We start from the raw sequence: 22,648 nt of genomic DNA, 5'->3' as shown, positions 1-22,648 counted from the left end.
ACTTTTTGTTAGCTTCTTGTATAGATTTTGTGTAAACTCTTCCCAGAGTACACTATTAAGGTATTAAGTGTTCTTCCTTAAAATGGTTTGTTATTTGTTGTAATTGGTGTCAAGACAAAAGGTTTTCTGCAGTCGTTAGACTGCCACTTAAATCACACACATCACACATATCAATATCACACCATTTCTCATTTGCAAACAGCGTATAGCGTACTAGATTTTTTTCGTTATACTGATGAGCATCATTAAATTATCGTAAATTATCCGCTTGCGCAGAAGTGTCACTTGATCAGTACCTTCTTACTATATTGAAAAAGAATAAAGAGTTATTCGAAAGGTTTAAAATCATACCAACTTCTGTATGGGTTTTGATATTCTTACTATAGGTATGATCCAACTGTTTTGATAGTTGAGCGATTGACTAGTCTAACCCAGTGCTTTCCTACCAGTGGGTCGCAAAGGTATTTCAGGTGGGTCGCGAAGCATTTCTAAAGGTTAAAGTTTTCTATTAGATCGGGCAATTATTACATTATCATTAAGTAACATTGCGTGTAAGCTTGTCGCCTATCAAGCCTCGATTTGATACAACAGTATCCAATATGCAAGCTCAAGTTTTGCATTAATAGTAAATTGCGTGTCTAATTTGTAGACATTGTTTGTTTTCTCATTAATTTGCTTTTTATTCGTTTAGTCAAATCTCATTGTGGGTCGCTTAAAAAACTCGCTTAAAAAGTGGGCTGCGAACTGAAAAATCACTGGTCTAACCCACTCTATTTCAGAAAACGCTTTTACATCTGTAGATAAACGACGCATGTCTGTTTGTGCTTGTAATTATAGCGTGTTCGCCTGGTAAAGTGTTAAAATTTTTATCGATACCCCTTTTCCTTCTCTGCCTGTTCTTGCAAATCCAGCCGGCATTTCGGCTTAACTAATCCCCAACGCAGTCGCTCTTGGCCTATATAGTGTCACGCGGCTGCTTGATTAAAAAACTATACAGTTAAGATGCATGCCTTACTGGCGATACGCGTTTTACTGCTATTTTATTGAAAGCAAGCAAAGTTGAATTATATGAATTTACAATAAATGTATAAGCGACCTGACATTATGCACTTTGAAATGCTACGACAGTTTGTTTAGTTTCGATTTAGTGGAGTCCAGAAAGAACGGTGATCATGTCTACCTGTTGAAATATACATTGGAAACCCCGACTAAGATATGAAACGCAAATAAATCCTTCTGAATGAAATTGTATTCATACTGTCAGGTTGCATAGAAAGTATGAATCATTTTGGTTTGCTAGCGCAGTTTCTCGTTTGTAAGTATTTTTAAGCTACGCCGATCATTTATGATTTGAAACGTTTGTTACCAAGATTATGCCAGCGTTATTGCTTGCTAATTTGATGTTTAATTGGATGTAATGCAGAGAAAAATCGTTTGACGCTTTCAATTGTTAGTTACGCAAGACTGTTATAGTTATTGTTTCAAAATTATGGCCTTTTTTGGTCAAGTTTTAAAGGTGAAAGTATTACGATCGAGGTTAAACACTTCTCGTGATATCTAATCTCAAAACCAATAAACGGATAGATTCTATCTCAACCAGCACTTACAGAAGTCGTTACTTCAAAAGTGTCAAAACCACTGCGGCTATTGTCTCTGGTCACGTGTTATGGTGATTGATGTTTTATATATCGCCCAAAATAACCCCACCACTTTGTCTAAAATACCTGCGTCACTGAACCGTTATGTTTCAGTATAGAAGAAAAACAGAGCAGCAGGCCAAATCCTGTTGCCAATTCCCAACATAACGCGAGATTTATCTCATTTGTGACTGCAAGCGAGCATTTTCTGGGTATTATAAACCCATGTTTTAAGGCCTTTGATGCCTCATTTACCTTTCAGACGGTGTGAGATAACAACCGTCATATAGCCCACATGAAGGTAGGGAACCCATTTAATGTTTACTATAGGCGATGTAATTTTTTTTTGCGATTTGAAATTCGAACTGCGTTTTAAGACGATCATTTTCTGCATCATAGGCTGTTCAAAAGTGTTTTGAATTGTTTGTTTATATTGTGCCTTGCAAGTACTATTTCAGACGTTACATCGTGTCGCAAAATCAGCTACCCCTGGAGTTGTTCGTTGGCCACCAAGAAAAGGAATTCGCGAACCCTCTTTGCTCTAGTGAACACCACGATTCCCAACGCGTGCTGTTTCCAAATTGCACAAATGTCCGACGTTCTGCGGTTGCTGGTCGACTCGTGATCGGATCCTGGGACGATTTTAAAGAAGAAGCGCGGCCCAACGAACTGCTCGGAACGTGTTTCAGGGAGAAGGGGGATGATGTAGAGAAACGACGCATGTCTGTTTGTGCTTGTAATTGTAGCATATTCGCCTGTTAAAGTGTTAAATATTTCACCTCAATACCCTTTTCCTTTCCTGGCCGTTCTGTCACATCCAGCCGGCATTTCGGCTTAGCCAAACCCCAACGCAGTCGCTCTTGTGCTATATAGTATCACGCGGTTGCTTGAATTAAAACCTCAGTCAACAGATTCATGTCTTACTTGCGAGACATGTTTTACTGCGTAAGCTATTTCATTGTGTTAAATTATTTGAATGTACAATAAATTTATAGGCGACCTGACAGTAAGCTCTTTGAAATGCATTATAGTTTGTTTAGTGGAGTTAAGATAGTACGGTGGTCATGTCTCACCTGTTGAAATATACACATCTATATTTTTTTACTCGTTCAAAATGATTTTGAAGATGATTGTCAAGAGCATAACTATGGTGTGTAGTTTACAAGGTTAACAAAGTTTAGCAGCACGCACTACCAACCGTTCACCCGTGAAATCAAAATCGTAGTTCGGTGTTAACTGCATGTTGTTAATCGCTGTAAATTATTTCCCAGCCAGTGTTTGCGAGTAGTTCATTTGGAAAGGTCGTACTTAATGCAAACATTAGGCTTTACGAGGGCAGACAAACTTTTTCACGAAGCAATGGGCAAATTTGTAAACTCAACGTATAGTTAAGCTATAGTATAGATTTCCAAACAATGATATATTTAGCCCTTAAGTCAGTGTTCATAGTGAAACAAGCGTTTTGTTTTGCGCTGTATACGTAGCGTGAGCAATGTGTGCTATTTTATAGTAATTTAAGGTGTTTTACCCTTTCTAGATTTTCCATCATTTTTAAATGTATTACGATTTTGCATTCGCAGAGTATAATTAAAGTGAAATAGGCTGAGGCAATTTTTTTTTTAAATTAATGCGGATGTGACATTTTGGTAAATCTTAAAGATAATGGCTGATGTGAGCGTCAGCAAGAAAGTCATTAGCAAGGGTGCAGGCTTTTCGACACCCGGTGATGGTAGGTTTTTAATATATTGATGGTGCTTTTTGCCCATGTATTTGATTTTACATAAATGAAATACGACATAGCCCCTGATTGACATGTGTATGTATAAGTTTATGGCATGTTTATAAGTCAAACACAGGACATTTTCAACCAACAGTAAGTCTATGTATTTTCCAAACATAGCATATCAAATCAAATCAGGTCATTGGTATTAAACATTAATGCTAAACTATTAAACTAAATCAACTGTTTTTATTCAAAGAAATATTTACTATATCGAACAGCCCAAACTGCGATAAGACAAGAAAACTGTTTTACGTTAGCAACACAAAGCTGATTAAGCCTATATTTTCCAAAATATACGATTCAAGTCGTTTGTCCACATCACATCATTTTGAACAGTATCTAAACTGCGTTTTTTGTTTGTTTAAGAGGCATGTTACATGGTTATGAATGTGCACTTGAAACGAATGAACCTTTTCCCCGAACCGGAATCCTGTCTAAAAATACCTTTCGATGCTATTACGTCGAGAGCACAACATTTATGTTGTGTGGGTTTTTAGTTCTCATATTTTACTTTGAGGTATAGGTTCTGCTTTGTGTTCTAGGTCAGGTTGTTCAGATCACAAAGGATGACATTCAAAACGACCAAACAATATCGGTGGTAGACGAAGAAGCAATGGAAAAGGTATTTGGCCGAAAGGAAATTGCAAACAGTCCAGTTGCAATTTATTGCATTGCTGGAATGTTGAGGAGAGGTAAATCCCTTTTTCTTGATTTGGCCATCCGTTACCTGATGTTTAAAGTTGGAATGAAGGTAGGCTATGCTGGGTATACGTAAGCATTGGTTTAACTTAACTGTTAGAGCATAATGGTAGGAGGTGGTTGTAAGATTATTATAAAAGGCCAAACAGAAGTTTCGAGTATATGTTTATTTATTTTTAACACATTGAGAAGACACTGATTCTAAGTATGCATCTACTACTAACACAGACTGCAGAAAAACGGAAACAATAAGAAATACACTATCTAAACCGGGGTAGTGAATAGCTATAAGAATGTATAGGTCTTCCACGGTAGATTAGGCCAGTCCATTTAACTCAGATATTAAACAAAATACCGGTAGTGGTATTGAGACTTGGACTGCATTGATATTTAACATGCTACCTACCTATTTCTGTTTAGGCTTTCATATTTTTACCTAGGCTGAAACTATAGTTTTTTAAATGTTATCCCACAAACTATGAAAATGTTTCACGAATTTGGCCTTTTATTATTGTTCTGTTTCATGCTGCCAAATGCATGTTAAGTTTAGTAATACATCTAGATCAGTTAATAACATTTGCCAAAAAAAAATCTATCTATTCTACAGTCTGTTGACTGTTTTCAAAAATCGCTCATGTTGCGCGATTTCCGCAAATTTATTTATAAAAGTCAATTCGCTTGATTTGGAATTGCTTTGTGTAGAGTGGCTCATGGTTGGACGACAAGACAGCAAAAATAAACGAAGGTTTTGAATATAGAGGAGGTTCAGTTGCCCACACAAAGGGAATCTTAATCTGGAATGAACCTTTCTGGATTGAAACTGCGCAACACGGCAAGGTAAACGATAGAGAGAAAGTAGATCACAAAATATAAGTCTGAGGATTTGATGTGTTTTACAAAACATAGAAACAACGGTTTAGTATTATAAAGAGATATGGTGGCTTAGATTGCAAAATAAAGCGCATTGAAAGTTGCTGTTAAGTTTTAAAAATAGAAATATTTTTGCCATAACTGTTCGAGCAATCATCAATATTCAGCATAATTATTATGATCTACCGGTACACTCAAAAAAGGGTGGGTAACTTTTTCTAGTGGCGAGCCAAACATAACGCAGAAAGGTCTCTGTGGGCCGTTAAATTAACTGTATAGACTTAACGCATCTTATTATAACCGCAATCACAGTTATAGTCAGGGATAAAACTAGGGTATTTTGCAGTTGGGCCGTAAGTTGCTCACCCCTGGCCTCCCTATTACCAAAATAAATTGCGTTCTTTTGTGTGTGTTAATTCCAGGTTGCTGTATTTCTGATGGATACTCAAGGTATTGGCGACGACAGTTCTTCGCCCAGAACTGACGCCAACTTGTTTTCCTTGGCTAGTTTACTCAGTTCGTACCTAATCTTTAACATGAAGGATGGTATGAACAGGAGAGACCTCAATCAGTTAAAGGTAGAAGAACATCCTTTACAACGTCAATTTATCTAACTTAAAGAAGATACCTTTTCGTTAATAAATAACTTGTTTTGTTTCGATTGACATTTCGTTTGATGTTTTGTTGCTTTAGACGTTCACAGATTTTGGAAGAAAACTGAGAATAAAGGAGCAAGAAATAGACCAGGTAATGTAGGCTAACATACTCTGTTGTTTTTTTATCTGTAAAGTAAACTGTTTGTACCTTGGAAAAGGTTGGAATTGCAAATTGCATGAGAATAAAGTATTAGACAAACTTACATAGTGACTTGAGTGTGTATTTGAAATTGTTGGTGTTGTGTTGCATCAGCGTGGTCAAGCTTCTTTTCATCTCGGCCAAAACATTATTTTTTATCTTGCGGGCCAATGTTTTCAAATAGCGATTCTTAGGCTTATTGCTGGCAAATTATACATAGCCTATGGCAGTGGTTTTTAACCTTTTTTCAGCCGCACCTCCTTTGGTAATTTTCCAATGCCTTTCGCCCCCCTACAAAAAGCAATTCGGAATTTTTAATTAAATATCACTTAGACAATTTGAAAATAGTAAAGCATATTGTTGGTCGCGCGAAGCGCGAAATTTTTTTTAGTTTAATTGGCGCTAAACTGTAAATTAAGGAGACTTTTTGCATTGACCACACAACAAATTGCTCGTGCTAGACACATTGATTTAAACAGTACGTTATCTTGTTTCAAAATATCACCAGGTTAAGAACCGCTGGCCTATGGTATAGCCTATATACTAACTTTATGAAATGTACAACTTTATTTAGCTATACGGTAGTTATAAAATCACAAAGGATCATTTACGAAGTTTTTTTGTTAAATACAATAACAAAAAATTGAAGTGATATTGCTAGATTGAAGCAAAGCTGACCATCAGTTCGCGGGCCAAAAAAGCGGACCTCGCGGGCCAACTTTGGCCCGCGGACCTGTAGTTGGACCACACTGTGTTACATTACAAATTTGAAAACGATTAACCCAATGTTGCTGCTATAACTCAAATGTCAGAAAACAGGGTATTCAATAGAATAAATAAATTTATTAATATTGCAGACGTTGCTCTTTTTGATGAGAGATTGGCAGGATCCGGAATTTGACTATGGTTTCGAAGGTGGAAAAGGACATTTAGATACAACGTTTAAAGAAGCGACTGAAGCATCTAAGCATTACAAATACCTTTGTGAGAACATTAAGAGGTCTTTTAAAGATGTTAAATGCGCTCTATTGCCACACCCAGGAAAGAAGTTTGTGCGAATGAAAACAACTCCTACTTTAGGAGGTTAGAAAAACGTATAATTAGGCCTGTTTACACTACAGCTACGCTGAGCTAAGCTCGACGTGGAAATCGCTCCAAAGCGTTACGTTTTTTTATAGCTGCACTGGGCTTGATTTTAGCAAAGCGTGAAATTCGCCCCAAAGCGTATTTTTTACAGCTGCACGGGGCTTGAGTGTAGTAAAGTGTGAAAGGGTTGAAACAATAGAATTTAAATGCAAATTACGCTTCGCTCAGCTCAGTGCATCTGTAGTGTAAACGGGCCTTAACTATTAAAATTATGTCTAAATCGATTGTTTTTTAATCATTTAATTACCAAAAAATATTGACATTTTATCGAGTATTGTTTCTTCGGGCTTAGAGTGTCTTACTCCAAAGCAGTTGTCTTTTAAACCAGTGGTTCCCAACCTTGGGGCCGTAACTTAAATCTGTAAATTAGCCAAATTTTGATACAATCCGTCTAGATTTTTTTTTTAAAAGGGGTCTTAAGAAGAAAAAAGTTGAAAACCACTGTTTTAAACGGTTCAGGTTTTTCGGTAATTCACAAAACGATTTGTTATTTAAGATGTAGACGTTGATTTTTTGGATGAGGTTGACAAAATGCTTGACAATATGTTCAGCAATATTTGCGTGAAGCAAATAGGTGACAATCCACTCAAAGGTACAGACGTTATCAACCAGGCAATTACGTTTTCCAAACACATGAAAACAGTCATCGATGCCGATACTCTGTTTGAGGTGAGAGTTTATATCAAATACTCTCAAGTTTACTAAACATGCGTGACTAACTACTAATTTTAAATATTTTGTAGATTGTTTCCCACAGTTTTTTGGCAAATATTATTGGCCGTTGTGAAGAGAAATTTGCAGAAGAAACCAAGGTTTGAACAATTTTTTTCCATTACTTTTCGTTTTCTATTTATTGTTTTGGTAGATTTATAATATCAATATAGGTATAAATCCGGGTGGACACCTTTTAGCTGTTGAAAGTTTTTATTTTTCTTACAGCCGCCGGTTGAAGTTTTTAGAGATGACCTCAGAAACTTAAGATAAAACGTGACGTCATAAAATAATTAGTGCTAAAAGACGTATTGTTCTCCAACGAACTCGTTCGAAAATATGGAACTGAAAAGCAGTCTAATCGCTTGAAGTCAAAAAAATGTGTTTATTGGGTTTAATTTGGCAAAACTCTCAAGTCAAACGAAATGGGCCTAGGCACATAAAAATACCCGTATAACACCACCTCCACTATATGTTTTTCCGCATTTAAAATTTAAAGTTAGCCGCTATATCAGTTTCAAAATCGGGTAGTTTTATGTGGTCATAATCAGGTCCCGAGTCCCGAGTCCGACTCCGTAGACCTGCTGTATATGTACACTTATATTGCACAACAAAAAGTATACAAGCAAAAATCGTGGTGTCACAGAACAACACGATTTGTTTTACTGCGCTGGAAGATCGTTTTTTCATTTTAGAAAACATGAATGCAGTCAACGAGGTAAGAAAACGATTAATGAACCATGTGCACTAATATTTGCTAAAGGATTGTTTTATTATTCGTAAGACTTTCCTGTCTTTGTCACAGTCAGTCGTTAATGAGTTCTAATAGTTTAAAAGAGAAATATATTTCGCCACAAAATAAGGCATTATCAGTCTCTTAATTAGAATGAATCAGAGTTAAATCAATTACATTAATTTAGTTAAATTACAATTACTCCTTTAAATGGTTCAATTACATTACACTTACATTAAAAACTGTAATTAATTACATCAATTACAATTGTTGGCATTGAAACTTAATTTTCTCAATATCAATGTATTTAGCCAAAATTTTAGCAGGTTACAATTACGATTAGAATAACACAGAAAAAAATGCCCCTGACAATGACAATGACAATGTAATTAAATTAATCCAACTCTGGAATGAATCAATATTTTCTCCTATTTGAACTCACTGTCGTCATTTACGTGTAAGGGAGAGGAGATATCTTATTATGTTACACATTCAATTTGTCATGCTTGTTTTTATATTAAAAATATTTTTGCAGCAAGATGTCGAGGTAGTTTACCGTGCGTTAGTCAACGACGCTCTGGCCAATTCTGATGATCACCTTTCCGTAAGTTTTCTCTCTTTACATAAGCTTATAATTCCCTTAAGTTGAAGTAACGTCTAACATACATTTCAAATACAGGTCGTTTTCGGCCCTAGGACCTCGAAAGATGTTTTAAATAACACGCAATTTGAGGAAATAACGACAATCAACTTTGACCGGGCATGCAAATTGTTTGACGATACTGCTAAAACGAATAGATTATCTTCAGAAATTTTCCAACAATACGGCAAAAAACTGAAGAATGAATTAAAACTTCAAAAGGAACTTTGCAAGTCGATGAACTTCATTTTAGCGGTAAGAATGTTGGTTGGATTGCTTGCAAAAGCACCTCAAGTTGATTGATTTTAATACTTATCATTTAGAACGAAGTGGAAAAAGAAATTTTGCAAGCAAAAAATGATGCGACTGAACGTTTTATGGAGGGCTATAAAAAGGTTTGTCAAACGTTAAAATTGAAAAACATTACATAATTATTATATACCTGTAGAGAAGCGCATCGCCTCGATCAATAATCAGTCAGAAAAGTCTAAAACTTTTGATCTAAATAAATGCAATATAAAATGTTAATAACTTAGTTCAAGGTTTAGGCACTTAACAAAACTTGCAAGGCAAAAACTCATTATCAACTCAATCAAAAGTTACAATGTTTAGGTGTATGAAACTGCTACGTTATATTCTTTTTCCCCATATATGCGCAACTGTTAATATGAATACGCATTTCGCCAAAAAATGAATGACATCGTCAGTTTATCCTATTCAAATTAAAAAAAATATGTTGTATCTTTAGCAAAGAAAATCCGTTTTATTGTTGCTTTTTAATTGATAGGAAGAATATCCACAGGAGGAATATGATGAGTGGTTTATAAAACTTGAAGAGGAGTCCCTGAATAAATACGATTCTGCCAATGTCAATAAAAAATTGCCCGAATTTCAAAGTGGCAAGATCAAGTTAAAGGAGAAACTGTCTGAACTTGCACTTATTTACAAAGAAGCCATCGAAATAGAACTGGTATGTTGTCTCAACAACCACATAAAAAAACTAAAAACGCCCAAACTAGAAATACCACTTTGGTGTATTTATGACAAAAACGAATATTAGTCTTTTCTAAATTATAGTAATTATTCATTAAGCTAATTACATCGTTCTAATAATAGCTTGATTATATTTATTTTAATAAAAATTGTAATAATGTACTTGCAGTATACACTATTACAATTTTTTTACAACTATGTCGTTCAAAATCTATACATGTATATTTTTCGTTATGTTTTGTTTTCGTCAAGTTATTTATTTTCTGTGTTTTAAAGTCGGCGAAAGACGCCGGACAAGATGCAACTCAACTGCTATCAAAAAAGAAGATTGAATTTGAGCAACAGAATGCAATAGTATGAATGCAGTTATTATATATTGGCAAAGTTGTAATGACTAAGTCATTGACTTGACTCAAGAACACTTAAGTCACTGTTTTCAAATGAATTGACTGCTTAAGTCTTTGGACCAAAATCACCTAACTTGACTTGAGACTTTTGGACAAATGACTTGATTTGGACTTAAGTCATTTTGTCAAATAACTTGGGATTAAATTAGGTGTTTTTAATTACAATTTATCTAAAGTTTTTTTTACATTAAACACTTTCAGTTTTGTATATTGCGTTTGTGTTATTTTTTAGTTAAATTGGTGCTTATAATCTGACAATTTGCCTTTAAATAGTTTACCAGTTTAATTTTACATAAATGACATGACTTGAAATTGACCTGTTCTCATAATGTCTTGACTGGGACTTGACTTGGGCAACTGATGACTTGGACTGGGACTTAACTTGTTATACTTGGACTTAAGTTGTTTTTTAAATGACCTGACCGGGTCTTAAGTGACTTGTTTACAACACTAAATATTGGTGCAAGGACTGCAGGTATTTCCACAAGTGCGCTAAAAACTAGGGTTATAAAACACTCACAGGCCTAAAAATGACTGGTAAACGGATCATCGAATATATAATATATAAATTGCAAAGCGCTGTGTTTTATCGGCGTGATTTTTTAATTGAACAAAATAAGAATTGGCATATTTTAAAATCAGGTATTGCAGTGTAGGTGTATATTTCAACAGGGGGACATGACCACCGTACTGTACCTAAATCCACTAAGTCGACACTATACAAATTGCCATGGCATACCACAGTCCAATATGTCAGGTCGCTTATAGATTTATTGTGCAAACGTAAAATCCAGCGTAGCTTCGCTTTCAAATATTGCAGTTTACAATAGCACAGCACAAACAAGTCTCTCAAGGATTGGTAAATATGGGTAAATTGGGGATTTTTCAGCTATTAGGGTAAATGTGGGTTAATTAGGGGATTCCGAGATATTGGGAGTAAATGTGGGTAAATTAGGGGATTTTTTATCTATTGGTAGTAAATGTGGGTATATTAGGGGATTTTCCATCTATTGGGTAAATTAGAGGATTTTACATATATTAGGGGTAAATGTGGGTAAGTTAGGGGATTTTCCATCTATTGGGGGTAAATGTGAGTTAATTAGGTGATTCCTATCTATTAGTTGTGTATATAGTTCACTAGAATTCGAATAAACTGATATCGCACAAAAAGAGAATGCGTTAGGCATTAACTGGTCAGTTCATCGATCCCGGTATAGGCAAGATACATATACGGTAAAAGGACATGTGCCAGAACTTTTTTAAACAAACTTTTCGTGTACACACGCAATCCAAACACGGTTTAAGAATACTATAGCCCTGCAGAAGTAGGTATTATTTTGAACGTTTCGAATAACTCTTTATTCATTTTCAGCATCGTGTTTGTTTCGTCATGTTGAAATTGAATAAAGAGTTATTCGAAACGTTCACAACGATACCTACTTCTGTATGGGCTTTGATATTCTAACCTTCAACCATTATGCTCCAAAACCCGTTATGATTACTAATATAAATACCGGTGCTCGTTCTCTACACTTACAGCGACTTGACCATGTTATGAGACTTTCTAAACGTTTGGGCAAAGTTATAATGAAAATCAGTTAACCATATACGCATGTGGTGGTAGAAAATATTTTGGGTGGCTACAGACTTCCCAAATCAAAATTAAAAAAAAATAATTTGTTTGCAGGAGTCTTTGAGTAACATTTCGAAAGAGAAAAGACTGGAAAAATGCCAAAAAGTAGATTTGCTATTCCAGATTGAGCAAAACCTTAAAAAAGATCGTAAAACGTTGATTTCTGATCTAACCAAAAACCTAACAGCTGAAAAAGAAAACGATTTACAGGTTTTGCAGGTAAACTACCTTACAATCCTATATACTCATTGGCGTATGGCTAACAAAAGTTTAACATAGTGCTAAAAGATTTAACTTTCAAACAAACTGGGATAGGCACAAAAAGTATCTCCTGTCCCTCTACTAGAACCACTTTAGAAACACTTTGCACTTTTTATTCTACACAAAACATAAACGGGTATATTCGAAACAGGTTTATCGGCAAAAAATCCGTATTCTCAAACAGGATTTAAAAACATTGAACTTTATATGCATAGTATAGCTTACAGGAACATTTCTGCTATAAGTTTTGCAAAAAGCATTTGGTGCTATTTGTTAATTATTCAGCGATCTTTTACATAATCGAATTTTTAAATGTATGATTGTAACGATAAATTTACAAAAAATGGTGTGCTAGCTCATAAGGACAATGATTATTTCGATAGTAACTATATTGTCACCTTTATTTGTATTCATTGTAAGGAGAAATCTCGGATGAAACTGCTGACTACAAATATTGAAGTCGCAAAGAAGCTACATACACATCTCACTTCCCAACAAAAACACACATTTTGGAAAAAGGTAATCAACCTATTTTAGTCGTGACACGTGAAATCTTGCTGCACAGCATACTAACCTTTTTACAGAAATACTTTTTTATCAACAAAATATTTTTTTTCACCTTGTGCTTATACAGGGCGAATGTTACACAAAAATGTATAGATACTTCTGGGCGACTTTTTTGTTAAATAAAGACAAATATTATGAGAAGCTTCCGGGCATCAGAAGAAAAGACAGTAGTTTTTGTACGTTCATTACAACTGATTCGCTTAGTTAAGGTGCTGATCTTTCGTTTGTGTAGCGAAAACTCCAACTCGCATATACTGTGTAAACGATAAAATATTTGCAATGCAATAAGATTTGCGTAGTCATTAAATCCATTCAAGCAGTACAGTAAAACAGGAATGGGACCCTTTTAGCATTTCTGGCCAACGAAGGCAAAGCCGATTGTACGGTATAGGCGCAAAAGGACTTTTGCTTTGTTAATCATTAATAGGTCTTCAAATATGTCAAACTACAAATACAGATGCGGCTATTTCCAAATCAGGCGTGGGAAACATCAAGAATCTGCCGTTAACAATGGCACAACCCCTGCGTATTGGTATTGATCACTAACAAACTTCTTTAACCTTTCCAAAAAGTAAGGTTAATTTACATATAGCCAAGTCTGGTTGTGCCCCAGTCGAGAATGGCGTATGCATTACAAAATCTGGGGGGTTTGACCTATGTCGTATAATAAACAGAAACAAATCCATATAATAACTTTTTTAAATCGTGTTAATACATGTTTGCCAAAGGACTAAGTTAAGTGAAGTCATTGGAAAACAGTGATTCAAGCGTATTCATATCACTATATTATTGACATTTAGTCAACCTAAGTAATGTAGCCCTTTCCTGCTGTATTAGCAGTAAACATTTAACCTATAAACATCATTCTTTTTAGAACACCAACCTCAACGTTGAAACAAGGCTTGGTCAGCTTGAAAGTGAAAAAGATAAGTCGATGGAGTTATTCAATAAAGCTGCTCAAGGCGTAGAAGGTACTCGTCTTGACTTGGTAACAACAACCAGAGAAAGCCTGAACGAGTTTCTAAATCATACAACAGAAATCGCAAAAGCTCAAACAGCAAAGCAAGACGTAAGTTTGATGCAATACGTTTAAATTGATTTATTAGAGGTCACTTAAAATGCATTATTTAGGTTTTGGACCGGGAAGCAGCAGAAAGGGTACAAAAGGTCTTTATTATGCACTTCACGGAAGAAATGAGCGAGGTTGGTACCGGTACTATGTGTTAAGCATTAGAGAGTCTGGAATATTCAAGTGTGTGTGCGTCTGCACGTGCATGTGTGTTACCCCGTTTGTTTTCATACTAATGAACTGAAGTTAGTAACTCATACTAATGAACTGAATATGACATAAGCACAGGCTGAAACGCGCAGAAAACATGAAGTTTCTTTTATCTATATAGGGTAATCAGGTAGCACTATATAAAGAAAAGTTATATTGAATTCTCGACAAGCTTTCGCACAACCCTGCTTCATCAAGTCAAAGCAGGATAAAATAGAAAAGTTTTTCTACTGCGACCTGATGAAGCAGGGTTGTGCAAAAACTTGTCGAGAATTCAATATAATTGGTCTTTGTATAGTTCTATCTGATTACCCTATTTAGAATCAAACAAAACTGCCATTTAAAAAGATTAATGGCTCCTAGGTCTCATTTTTTCATTAAATATAAGAGCGGCCCATATGTGACCAACGGGCCGTGTAAGGACACGCAATAAACTTCAGAAGGGCTAGATCTTAGTTGTTAACACACATATGTGGAAATGTTTCATTGAAAAATGATATGGTACTGTGGATCCTCTTAAATTGATTGCTTGTACTAACAGATTGAGCAAGCCTTGGCGTATGGTTGTTTCTCAACTCTCTCCTCTGTGAGCCTATAGCTCAGTTGGTAGAGCGACAGTCCGACTTGACCGGAGGTCGTGAGTTCGAACCTCACTGCAGGCTAGTGTTTTTTCTAGCCTGTCCTGCTTGCATCATGAATCAACAGATTTGGTGAGTCTGCAATGGCTTTCGGTGTACTAATTATACGTAAGCCGTAATCGTTGGCCAAAAAGCAACCTTAGAAAATTGACCCTTCCGGTTACCACGCATATGTCAAAATCTGTTTATCGCACGGCTCTCGTATTTGTAAATGGAATTAATATATCACATTTAATCAATTAACAAATGTACATTTTAAAAGTCGTTTAAACAAGACAGAAACGTCTAAAGAACATATCCATATGCCATACTGTTAAAACTTTTCAGATGCACAGGAACGCCACGGTCAAAAAAGCAAAAAGGAAAGAGGTTTGCGACAGATTTGTAAACGAATTTAAAGTCGAAATGGAGAACAAGTTCGAAAGTAGTACAACAACAACAGACGTGATGCAGAAGTTTCAAGACAAGATAGATTCAGATTACCGTCAATGGAGAATTATAAATAAGTTTCACAAGAAGTATTTTCCAAGACAATTGGGCAGGTGGGATGAAATTGTCCTGTCGATAAAGAAAACGTTCCAAAGCTTGTTTGCGTTCGGTAGGCCTACTCTGAGTACACCAAAATTTCCAGCAGAGTGGGTTTTGCCGACTGAATTTGGCGAACAGCGTGCTAAGTTCTTGAACCTTGACGCAATTAGAAGGTACAATAAAAAGAAGTAAATTGTATATTTTTACTGAGTTGTGGTTTTGCTGGCCATGACACGCCAACACATTTTTGCTTTCATAATCTTTGTTCGTTAGTCTGTATTGTATTTCGCATCACTTTTCGATCAACAAAAAGTGTGTGTTTCGAAATTGATGTACTTAACACTCAATCAAGAAATTTTTCATGTCCGATAAATAAATTCATTAAGTGAACGTCACTAATTATCCATTTGTAATAAAACTTTCTAACGAATATACGGTACTGTTGCAATATAAAGAAATAAAGAGTTCTGACAAACATTGTTTTTTTTATTAAGCGCCGAAGTTTCGACTGCCTATACCGGTAATCTTCTTTTGGGCAACAGACAAAGACCATGGCCTCGTTATCGTGTTATTTTGTTGTTTGCGCTTTAATGTATTTAGCTTCGTTTGCCGCCTTATTTCAACTGTTTGTGACTTTTTATCTGTGTATATATACTTCCATATCAAGCTGCAAGTTTTTTGCCCGAACAAGATTGTCCGTAAACGAAATCGAAACGTCGGCGCTTTTGCATTCAATATTTGTGTCAGACAAACATCTAAAGTGGTAAACATACCCAGCAAGTATAGGCTACATCAGTCTGTACAGTAGACCGCTGGTCGATTGAAACGTCATAATAGGCGACAGAATGGCGAGTGATGACGCAACAATGGGCCTGAGGAGCCTGCCACATGCGGCGGGCTTAAGCGAGCAGTTGGCTGAAGTTGTGAAAAACAAGGTTGGGATAAAAATAAGTCGGTTTTATCCAACTTTATTGAGTATTTCATATTGCATATGGATGAGAGAGCTGGACTGACGCATAATCAGGGAATCAAAAACTTTTAAAAAACGGTCGAGAAGACGATATTTGGCAATTTTTTTGTAATTTATTTTTTCAACTTTTTTTTAATACAAGTGGTTCCCAAGCTTTTTGCTGTCGCGACCCATATTTAAATTTTCGAAAACTTACACAACCCCATTGGAGATGGCAAAGTTAACTTCTTGATTAAACCCTTCAGTTTAAAAAAAAAGGGGGATTAGACCATGGGCCACTTGCATATCTCGTCGTCTACCTGTTAGTGCAGTGGTCGACAAACGTTTTGTTGCGGCCCGAAGTAGTCTTTTTTACATAGAGTTAAAGTTGGCCAAAAATATAGTTTTACAGGCTCACAAGACCACATTTGGCACGTGGGTCTTTCCAAGCTGAGACAATTTAAAACATTATATGCCACACCAATTGTTAAAATAAAGTCAAATGAATGTACGGCTATCTTGCGGCCAACCCAACAACCACGGTACATGATATCACCAAGCTATTCAAAAATAAATTGTGGTCCACAGTTGGCCTACCACTGTGTTAGTGACTACCACAAAAAAATTGCTCACACACGTACGTTGAACCGAACAATGTCACCTTAGAAGCGATTAATTTTCCCAGCTGTGCAAATTTATTTAGATCGAGATGTTCGCGGTAAAAAACTACTTTTTAGCTGCGCTGCGCAGAGAAATTTGTTTCTTTTTTTACAACTCACATGAACATTGAAATTGAATATAAAACAATTACATTTCAAATGAGCGAAAAAGATCAAACGGACATTTTTAATATGCTTTCTTTACATGGCCATAAGTAGCTATTCGAAAGCATTTTAAGAACAAAAAAATTGCAGCGCTTAGTGCAATTCACTTTCACACAAAGTTGTTTTTCACAAAAGTAAATTTACATGTTATACAAGGCGACCTAGACTAAGGAACAGTCAGGAAGTTTCAATATTTTAACAGTTACCTGAATGTTTAGTGGTGCGGGCCGAAAACCAAAGCACACCGCGGGCCACATATTTTGGTTCCGCGGGCCGCATTTGGCCCGCGGGCCGCAGGTTGCACGCCCCTGTGCTAGACGATTCGCCCAAAGCGCTATAAAAAGTACGTTTTATTTCGTTTAAGTTTGAGAAATATTTAATTTTGATAGGTTCATGTTTACTCATGCTGCTGCCTTGATACAGTAATATTGGAAAAGATTCAGGTGAAAATCTATTTTTCTAGATTAACCTCAGTAAGTTTATTTTTGAACAAAGGTTATACGGCAATTAAAAAGGGGCAACATAATTCCCTGAAGCGGAATAAAAGCTCTGAAAGTTTACTAGTCTATTGATTTACAAATATATAAAAGGGAAGAAAGAAGCTTTGAGTTTTTTTGCTAATATAGGAGTCCGTAAAATAGTAATTGACAAGCAGAAACCTGATGCCAATGGTTTTGGATTCCATAAAGATACGCCGTTATATAGAATTTGTCATGTACGGTTCATCACAGGGGTGGGTAAACTTTTCCAGTCGCGGGCCAAAACCAAGCCAAGAAAGATCTCCGCAGGTCGTTTAACTGAGAATTATGTTAAAATGTGTATAGTTTTTAGTCTGAGAATATTTTCTCAAAACGCAAATTGATATGAGAAATGGGTCGTGCCCGGTTTGTAAACAGGTGGCGGGTCAGTGCCAACTGTGACACGCGACCTAATATAAAATGGCACGCAAGCCCCTAAAAATACTAAATTTGTTAATCAACCAATTGTCAAAAAACTACTGAATTTGTTATACAGCTAGTTTCTATTGTTTAATCACAATATTAAACAATTGCTACAATTACGACATCTAACTATTACTTCTAATAATATAACAATATACTGTATTGAAGGCTAGCATTCACATAAATAATTAGTTTGCATGGTGTGGGGAAACAAGAAGCAAAACGGAGTTTACCGACGGACGTTGGATGCAGTAATTAGCATTGCTACTACACAGCTTAAGGCCAATCTATCTTCAGAGTTTGGCGAAAAGCAAACGTTTTCAAATAAACAGTTTTTTCACGAATGGTTCACTTGATTTTCTAAACAAATGTTTCTTACGTGTAAATAAGCGTTTTTATTGTTTCTAAAAAGGCGCTCGTAAGATTAAAAGGAAATAGTTGAAAAATCTTTGGCACGGGACAAATTTATAAGATTAAATTTGGCACGTCCTCGTGTTTGAGTTGGACACCCCATAAGTATGTTCGTTCATGCAGGTAATATTTACCAAGTTCTGCTTATTATTTAACCCCAACGTCCTGCCTCCGAGACATCGCCACCGACTACAAAAGTTCCTGTAACTGCACATCTTGTTTAATCGCTGTAAATTATTCCCAAGCCAGTGTTTGCGATTATAGTTGATTTGGAAAGCCGCCTGCAGCCCGGCCGTACTTTTATGCAAACATTAGACTTTACGAGGGTAGACAAACTGCACGAAGCAATGGGCAAATTTGTTGCCGTCACGTAATTAAGCAAAACAGCAGAATTTCCGAAATAAAACAGGTGTAGCTTGTTTTTGTTGTTCAAACGTTTTATGTTAACATTGCGGGCAAAAGGGCGACAAGCTTATATTCTGCACATACAAGCTTGAATTCGATTTTTTGTACCAAACGTTGTACCAACTTTTCAAGGTAAATTTTTGATAACATCTTAATATGGGGTCACGCAGACAAACACTTTGCTTGGTGCAGAAAAAATAAAATAACTTTGTTTATTGTTTTTCAGGCTTTAGCTTAGGCCTACTAAGTGTCAGTTCAGCTAACAAAAATTGAAGGAACGAAGTCATCATTCTTTAAATCTAAATCAGCCTTAGTTTAATGTAGGTTTGCTCTCATAAGCAAATACAACTTCAATGACGGCAAACGCTGCTGGTAAGGTTATTATGGTATTTATCTCTCAATCCGTTCAGGCTTCATTAAATGTTTGTTTAAATCAGTGGTCGGCAAACTTTTTTGTCGCGACCAAAACTACTCTTTTCAGAGCTGTTGAAGGGCCACTACGTAAATTCACTATGAAACAATGGTGGATAACGGATAGCCTATTTGATTTTAAGGTGAATTATTACATGGCGCCTTTATGCCCGAAACACTGCCATATCATAATGTAAAACGTAAGAGAAAAGAAAAATATACACATTTGGGCCACGGCCCATAGAAAATATCCACATTTGGGCCACGGCCAATAGTTTGCCGACCACTGGTTTAAACAGTTGACACAACCAATATAATCTGGTACCGATATAGTCGAAGAGTTAAAAAACAAAATTTCTGTTGGTCAACAGTGAGTTATTTAAATTAGGGTAGACTGTACGGATCTGTAAATCCATAAATCCTTGAATAAAACCTGTGTTTCAGTGTGATATCACAATCATGTTTACTCAGCGCAGCAAAGTGGTCCGGATATTTGTTACGAAAATATGGTCCCTAGGCCAAAAAAGCTTGAGCATAACTGGTCTAAACACTACAGTCATCCCACGTATAATGTTTCCGGCTACAAATGTACGCTTGTGTATAAACAGTTCACTTATAATGTTATGTTTTACAGGCAAAGTTGTTCGAATCACAAAAGATTTGCCGGACAATGAAAATAAGGAAAAACCAAAAACTGTGCTGGACACAGACGCGGTGGTGAAAATATTTGGCCGAAAAGATGTTGCCAATTGTCCAGTTGCAATTTACTGCATTGCTGGAAAGTTAAGAAGGGGAAAGTAGTTTTTCCTGAACTTGGTTAAGCGATACCTCAAGTTTAAAGTCCGGAGCAAGGTGACAGAGATTTATTAAATTGGGAAAGAGCCTATTGTTCCGGCTCGCCCGTTTACAGAACTTCAAAATTCGCAATACTGTAACCATCAGATCTGCAAAATTACAATACGATTTATTGCTAAAGCCGTTATAAGTAGTGCAAATTTCGAAGTTGGGTAAACGGCTTTAACAATAAATCGTAGGCCATTGTAATTTGGAAATCTGGTTACAGTAGAGCGAATTTCTTCTAAATATGGAAAATGGGTCGTTTACCGCACACTTCGAAGTTTAGTAACATGTTGCCGGGCAAATAGCCTCTTTGTATTAAAAATACCCCAAACAATTCCTACGATAAGCAAAACCGAAATATATCACCGAGGCTGTTGTTTAGCCAACGAGCTACGCAGGGGAAAAACAATTTGCTAAGTGTAGGCCATCGATTGAGCAAATGGACGAAGACTCGAATGCGAATTTTACCACAGGCTAGTTATTTTAAGCTTTGCATTGCCTTGCTTACTTGAAAATCCTTTGTAGGACGATTTATTTTGGTTTGTAAGCCTTTGCAATGTCCAAATATGGATATGTTTCAAATGTGTAATGTTGATATATTTCCTATTGTAATTAGTCATCGCGATTTAATTTTCGGCCCATTGCGATATTGTATTGAAATTTTCTAACGTTTTGGTCAATTATAAAAAAAAAAACATATACATGTTTTAAACAAAACTGTCGAAATCAAGCTTTGCAATACTCAGCACTTCTTTCTATTATTGCTTGCGTCTTCAAGGACAATAGTGAACGTACAATTTTCGCACGGTACAAAGCAAAACACTTGAGAAATCGGTGCAGGTTTTCTGTAAGGCGAAAAACGAAATGTTTAGCGCACACAAAAAGGTTGCGAAAAAACAAAACATACCCAAGTTTGATGTCTGTCTTCAGTAATGATGCTGGTGATGACTGCACCATGCACCGCAAAACAAAAGCTTTATATAGGAACTAAAGTGGCCCCAAAGGCTAGAAGCTAATTGCATTCTTTGCATGAGAGGCGCGCCATTATGCGCGCGCAACAACGAAAAATAGAGCAATAGTGAAAGGCAAAAAACTTATACAAACATTTAGCAATACGGTACGCATGGCGACTGTTTTCGTTTTTGTCCTACTTTGTACGTATATATAGCCTACTATATACGTTTTACTAAAACATATAATATTTGTAATGCTAAAATACCCTTAGCAATTTTCTCTTGAATCAAATGGTTTGTCTAATGCCCACATTCCTTTTGTTCATTCAATTCAGACTGCATCTTGGTTACATGACAAGTCAGACGAAGTTAACGAAGGTTTTGAATGGAGAGGAGGTTCAGTTGCTCACACAAAGGGAGTCTGGATCTGGAACGAACCATTCTGGATTAAAACTGCAAAACACGGCAAGGTGAGTAACTGTGTGGATATACATAAGTGAAAAACTACAACAAAGTACACGAAGATAATTACAGCAATTTTAATGGAAAATGGCTATTGGACCGGTCTTTTACGTAACTATTGATTTGGGTTAGAGTTGGGTTTAGCGTTTGGATTTTTTTTTGTGGTATTAGATTTAATTTTCCAAATTTGGCATAACTTTATTGATTTTTTGAAAATCAATAAAAATTACTTTGTTAGCCGGCTAAATAGCGTCAGGGGTGCAGCTATTAGCCGGATAGTCACTTTTACGCTTGCACCCGTAGTGATTTTATGTCGATTTGAACTACTTTGGTGACCGGGTGAATGGCCCCTTCCACATTAATATTCACTTTGCCGTTGTCGCAATAGTGAAACTAAATATTCTTGGAGTAAAGGCAAAATCCCAACTAATTTTGCAGCCTAATGTTACCCCTTTACGATAAATCTTGATCCACAGCAAATTTGTATATTATAATTTTGATTAAGTGATAATGAAATCACCTTAATCCTTTAAAGACACTATTAAATGATCTTCAAAGATATATTTCGCTTCGTATTAGTCAGATACATTTGAAGATAAATAAACTAAATTAAATATAAAATCAAAAGTTAATGAAATTTTAGAATTTACTTTATTTTATGTGTCCGACCTGAATTGCCAGCTTAGCTAGAGTGTTGTGCTATTTGTATAAATTTTTGGTCTCATTTTCAAGAATATTTTAGTAGTTTTGGAAAATGAATGTTTTATTTTGTTGTGTTTATAATGGTAAAAGTACACTGTTTTTATATTTTTTCGTGAAATCGTATGAACAGCATTGATTTCTATCGGCACATTGCAATAGATTTGAATCGAAAAGAAAACCCAGCAAATCGCACCATCTAATTTTGTTTTAATTGGTTCAATCATCCACAGTGCGATGTTTAGAAAATTGAAGTAGGGTGTATATAGTTGGTCACCAGTGGGCTTATGTTTTCCTAATCTTAGGTTGCTGTATTTCTGATGGATACCCAAGGTATTGGTGACGAAACATCGTCTTCTTACCACATTTACAACATGAAGGATGTTTTGGACAGGCCCACTCTCGATCAGTTAAAGGTAAACCAACATGAAAG

Source organism: Ascidiella aspersa, chromosome 6 (assembly GCF_963924565.1).
Source record: "Ascidiella aspersa chromosome 6, kaAscAspe10.2, whole genome shotgun sequence".
In the NCBI taxonomy this organism is placed as follows: Eukaryota; Metazoa; Chordata; class Ascidiacea; order Phlebobranchia; family Ascidiidae; genus Ascidiella; species Ascidiella aspersa.
Note: the sequence above shows the minus strand (reverse complement) of the source record.